Source organism: Phyllobates terribilis, unplaced genomic scaffold, assembly GCF_046119375.1.
Source record: "Phyllobates terribilis strain yellow unplaced genomic scaffold, ASM4611937v1 Scaffold_3__8_contigs__length_932513732, whole genome shotgun sequence".
Taxonomy (NCBI): Eukaryota; Metazoa; Chordata; class Amphibia; order Anura; family Dendrobatidae; genus Phyllobates; species Phyllobates terribilis.
In genome coordinates, this window is record NW_027362763.1 from 746,726,061 (window position 1) to 746,732,060 (window position 6,000).

Genomic DNA, 6,000 nt, shown 5'->3' on the forward strand with positions numbered 1-6,000 from the left:
GACATAAGTCAGATGGACCACCCTGGCCACATTCACTTGTCCACGTATTTGTGGTTAGGCTGTCCTTCAAATAGGGGCAGCTGGGGACCAAGCGTGGACAACCGGCTGCCGGGCGGTTGGGGACTGAGTATGGATACCAGGCCGCTGACGCAGCCATGACTTGGTGGCCAGATTCCTCCTCCACATGCCTAAAAGGCCCAATTTCACGTGCAAGCAAGCTAGCAGTATGGTATTGCAGCCTGGGGGTGGGTGGGTGGCAGGTTGCACACTTACACTTGCATTCCAAGAAAACAAAGCAGATTCTAACTTCTATCATCATCATGCTCCTCACCTTGGCACTCTAAACTCCCCTGATGGAGAAGCCAGGGCCCACTAGAGGAGTCTGGTTGTCTGGTGGGCTCAGCCAATACTGCCCTATAGCAGGCCAAGCTAAGAAAAGTGTGGGGAAGGTTACCGGGACAAATAGGGGTGACTGGGGACCATTTACGGACACCCAGCCGCCCCCAGGCGGCTGGGGTCCATGTGTGGGCACCCGGCCGCGGGGCGGCTGGGGACCGAGTATGGACACCCGGCCGCCGGGCGGATGGGGACTGAGTATGGATACCAGGCCGCCAACGCAGCCATGACATGGTGGCCGGTGTCTGCCTCCACATGACTTAAAGGCCCAATTTCAAGTGCAAGCAAGCTGGCAGTATGGTATTGCAGCCTGGGGGTGGGTGGGTGGCAGGTTGCACACTTACGCTTGCATTCGAAGAAAACAAAGCAGATGCTAACTTCTATCATCATCATGCTCCTCACCTTGGCACTCTCAACTCCCCTGATGTAGAAGCCAGGGCCCACCGGAGGAGTCTGGTTCTCTGGTGGGCTCGTCCAATGCTGCCCTAAAGCAGGCCAGGCTAAGAAAAGTGTGGGGGAAGTTCCCAGGAGAAATAGGGGCGGCTTTGGACCGTTTATGAACACCCGGCCGCCCCGAGGTGGCAGGGGACCGTGTGTAGGCAACTGGCCGCAGGGTGGCTGGGGACGAGTATGGACACCTGGCCGCTCCCTGGTGGCTGGGGACCGAGCGTGGATACCCGGCCGCCGGGCAGCTGGGGACTGAGTTTGGATACCAGGCCGCCGACGCAGCCATGACATGGTGGCCGGCGTCTGCCTCCACATGCCTAAAAGGCCCAATTTCAAGTGCAAGCAAGCTAGCAGTATGGTATTGCAGCCTGGGGGTGGGTGGGTGGCAGGTTGCACACTTACACTTGCATTCCAAGAAAACAAAGCAGATGCTAACTTCTATCATCATCATCATCATGCTCCTCACCTTGGCACTCTCAACTCCCCTGATGGAGAAGCCAGGGCCCACCGGAGGAGTCCGGTTCTCTGGAGGGGTCTTCCAATGCTGCCCTAAAGCAGGCCAGGCTAAGAAAAGTGTGGGGAAGTTCCCAGGAGAAATAGGGGCGGCTGGGGACCGTTTAAGGACACCCGGCCGCCCCCTGGCGGCTGGGGACCGTGTGTGGGCACCCGGCCGCGGGGCGGCTGGGGACCGAGTATGGACACCCGGCCGCCGGGCGGATGGGGACTGAGTATAGATACCAGGTCGCCAACGCAGCCATGACATGGTGGCCGGTGTCTGCCTCCACATGCCTAAAAGGCCCAATTTCAAGTGCAAGCAAGCTAGCAGTATGGTATTACAGCCTGGGGGTGGGTGGGTGGCAGATTGCACACTTACGCTTGCATTCCAAGAAAACAAAGCAGATGCTAACTTCTATCAACATCATGCTCCTCACCTTGGCACTCTCAACTCCCCTGATGTAGAAGCTAGGGCCCACCGGAGGAGTTTGGTTCTCTGGTGGGCTCGTCCAATGCTGCCCTAAAGCAGGCCAGGCTAAGAAAAGTGTGGGGGAAGTTCCCAGGAGAAATAGGGGCGGCTTCGGACCGTTTATGGACACCCGGCCGCCCCGAGGTGGCAGGGGACCGTGTGTAGGCACCTGGCCGCAGGGTGGCTGGGGACCGAGTATGGACACCTGGCCGCTCCCTGGTGGCTGGGGACCGAGCGTGAACACTCGGCCGCCGGGCAGCTGGGGACTGAGTTTGGATACCAGGCCGCCGACGCAGCCATGACATGGTGGCCGGCGTCTGCCTTCACATGCCTAAAAGGCCCACTTTCAAGTGCAAGCAAGCTAGCAGTATGGTATTGCAGCCTGGGGGTGGGTGGGTGGCAGGTTGCACACTTACGCTTGCATTCCAAGAAAACAAAGCAGATGCTAACTTCTATCATCATCATCATCATGCTCCTCACCTTGGCACTCTCAACTCCCCTGATGGAGAAGCCAGGGCCCACCGGAGGAGTCCAGTTCTCTGGAGGGGTCTTCCAATGCTGCCCTAAAGCAGGCCAGGCTAAGAAAAGTGTGGGGAAGTTCCCAGGAGAAATAGGGGCGGCTGGGGACCGTTTAAGGACACCCGGCCGCCCCCTGGCGGCTGGGGACCGTGTGTGGGCACCCAGCCACGGGGCGGCAGGGGACCGAGTATGGACACCTGGCCGCCCCCTGGCGACTGGGGACCCAGCGTGGACACCCGGCTGCCGGGCAGCTGGGGACTGAGTATGGCTACCAGGCCGCCGATGCAGCCATGACGTGGTGGCCAGATACCGCCTCCACATGCCTAATAGGCCCAATTCAGGTGCAAGCAAGCAGTATGGTATTGCAGCCTGGGGGTGGGTGGCTGACAGGCTGCATACTTGCCCTTTCATTGCAAGGAATGAGGGAGTCAGAATTGAACACTGCCCTAGGACAAGGACTTGCACGGGGATAGCTGCAAGTCTGCATCTTCTGATGCGACAATGATCACTTCTGATGGCCACACTTTTAGGCAGTGACCTGGGTGTCAGAGATGCTTCCAGGGGTCTTCCCCATGCTTTTACCATGTCTTTTCAGCACTGTATGCTTGTGTCACACAGCACATGGCCAGATAAGGTTGTAAAAGGTTAAAATGACATTTCCTTGTGAATGCATTTGTCACGGTTGAAAGCAATACAAAAGTGCAAAAACGCATAAAAAATGCTACTTGTGAACACAGCCCAAGGTGTTGAGTATTTTTGTTTTTGGTTATTTATTTTACCTTATACACAAGTCTTTACCCTGGAAAGGAAGTTCCTTAACATATTTCACAGGAAAACTGTTTCAGTTTCGTTTTTGAACGTTATATTGTGAGCCCGTAAAAGTGGTTTAATACCTCTGACCACGTTGTTGACAGCAGTGACCTGGGGGTCAGAAATGCTTTCTGGGGCGATCCCCATGCTATCCCCATGTCATTTGAACACTGTCAATATCGTTTTGGGCACTTTTTAGGCTTTCTACAGATTGCCGGGGGTGCCGCCGCAAAAATGCTCGGGTCTCCCATAGACTAACATTGGGCTCGTTGCTTGGGTCGAGCACCCGAGTATCACAGTGAGCTCGGCCCGAGCTTTGAGCACCCGAGCATTTTAGTGCTCGCTCAACACTAGTACCTACGATAAAAATTATAGACCTCTCCATTTTTTGCAGGTGGGAAAACTTGCAAAATCGGCAGTGTATCAAATACTTATTTTCCTCACTGTAGTTCTTCATACTTTATTATGGATTCCATATAGTCCTCCATACAGTATTATGGGCCCCAAATAGTCCTCCATACAGAATTATGGGCCCCATATAGTCCTCCATATAGTGTTATGAGCCCCATATAGTGTTCCATAAATTATTATGGGTCCCATATCATAGAATCAAAGAATATTAGAGTTGGAAGGGACCTCCAGGGTCCAACCCCCTTACTCAATGCAGAATTCACTAAACCATCTCAGACAGATGTCTGTCCAGCCTGTGTTTGAAGATTTCTTTATGGCTCTGGAAAATTACTGTGTTCCTATCAAGTACTTATGACGCGCCCCCTGGGCCAGTGTTGTTAGGGATACCCGGAGCCGGATCAGATGGGGGTTGTAGTCTCCGAGTGGCTGTGACCCGGTCCGTGCCCAGGGTGTCAAGCTCAGTGTGTGGCAGTCCTTATGATGTTACTAGATGTTCTTTTGTGTCGACTACGCCACCCGTTGAATTGCGGTCAATACGGCCGCCGCTGCAGCAGAGTCCACTGAGGCTGATGATATGAGTGCAGCTTAGGTAGTATAACCCCCAACGGGAGGGGTATAGCCTCAGGGGGTCAGCCGTGGAGGATGGTGGTTGTGAAGGTGCAGCAAGGAGACTCAGAGGCATAAAATGCAGTTCCAGGGTTTTACTTACTGGTGTTGCTCGGGTCACTGTGTACAGCAGTGACCACCCAAGCCGTGCTGCGTCCACCAGGTCCTGGACTCGGTCAACTCCCAGGCAACTCCGGAGTGTGGTCCTGAGCTCCTTTCTGTCTCTCCCTTCTTCTGGCCGTTCCCACCAGGGATCCACCTAAGTCCGGCTCCCTCGGGCCTCTTGTTGGTCAAGCCTCCTCTGGGCTCCCTGACCCTATTCTTGGTCTGCCTTCCGGGTGGATTTAGTGGGTGATCGTGGCAGATCCTGCCCACGACCTCCGGTTCCTGGCTAAGGTGTGCTGTAGCCTCTGCCAGCTTGGGATCCGGTACCCTGTTGCCGACCCTTCACCCTATTAGCTCTCTTATGGGCTCTTGGGGTCCCCTCTGCGCCTCTGGGTCTCTCTCTCTTCTCCTCTGCTCTGCTTCTCAGGTTCTCAGACAGACTGTCTGACTGACTGTGGCTGACTGACTGACATCTCACAGACTGACCCTGATCTAAGATGGTGCCCACCTTATATACTCCCTCTATGTGTGAGCTCAGGTGACCAGCACCCAATGAGCTCCTAGCTTTACCCAGGCTGCTCCCCCTATCTGCCCCTACACTACTGGGATGTTCCACCCCCCTCCCACTCCAGCCAGGAACAGACACTGTCGTACCTGCACATTTCTCTAGTGGGAGTACCATCGGTCTGTTCCCCGGAAATGGGATGTGTGTAGTGCATGCAGCCTACTAGCTCAGTTCCACACTCCATCCTTACCCGGGAGTGGAATATCACACCTCTGGGTTGAGGTGCAATACCCCTGTAGCAGCCGAATCCTCAGGGTGCTACACTTACATAGATGCTGTTTAATAATTACTTGAAAGATCTTACCTGGTATAGATGTAAGGCTCACTAATCTGTAATTTCCTGGCTCCATCTTCTTTCCTTTTTTGAAGATATGGACAACATTTACCCTTCTCCAATCTTCTGGGACTTCTCCTGTTCTCCATGATTTTTCAAAGATTCTGTCTAGTGGTTCTACAATTTCCTCTGCTATCTCTTTAAGTACCCTAGGATGTAATTCATCTGGACCAGGAGATTTAAATTCATGTAAATTGGCTAAGTGTCCCCTCACCATCTTTCTCTTTATAGATAGTGTGGATTATTTTATTCCTTTGATAGCATTGTGAAGATCTGTTGATGTTACATTTGCTTTCTTAGAAAACACAGATGCAAAATAGGAATTTAAAAGTTCAGCCTTCTCAACACCATTTTTGACCACTTCACCCTTATCATCCTGTAAAACTCCAATAGCATCTATGACTTTTGTTTTGCTCTTGACATACCCCCAAAATCCTTTTTTCTCCCTTGCAAGCCTCACTATATTACTGGCTTTAGCTCATCTAACTAATGCTTTCCCTGCATTCCCTGCAGATAACGTTATATTCTTCTTTAGATATGCCCCCATCTTTCCATTTAATATACATTTCTTTTTACCTTTTTAACAAGTGTTTAAGTTCTGTGTTCATCCACCCTGGTCTCTTTAAATGCTTCCAATTCTTCCTTCTTTTTGCCATTGTTACTGATTGTGCAGTGAGAATTTAAATTAGCAAAATCTCCCATTCTTCTTGAACATTTCTGTCCTTTAGAACATCCAGCCATTGGACTTTTCGTACGCTCTTTTTGAGTCCATTAAAATCTGCCTTTCTGAAGTCGAAGCTTAAAGTCCTTGCTGGTCTTGCTCCTTTTGTAATCCAAAATTCG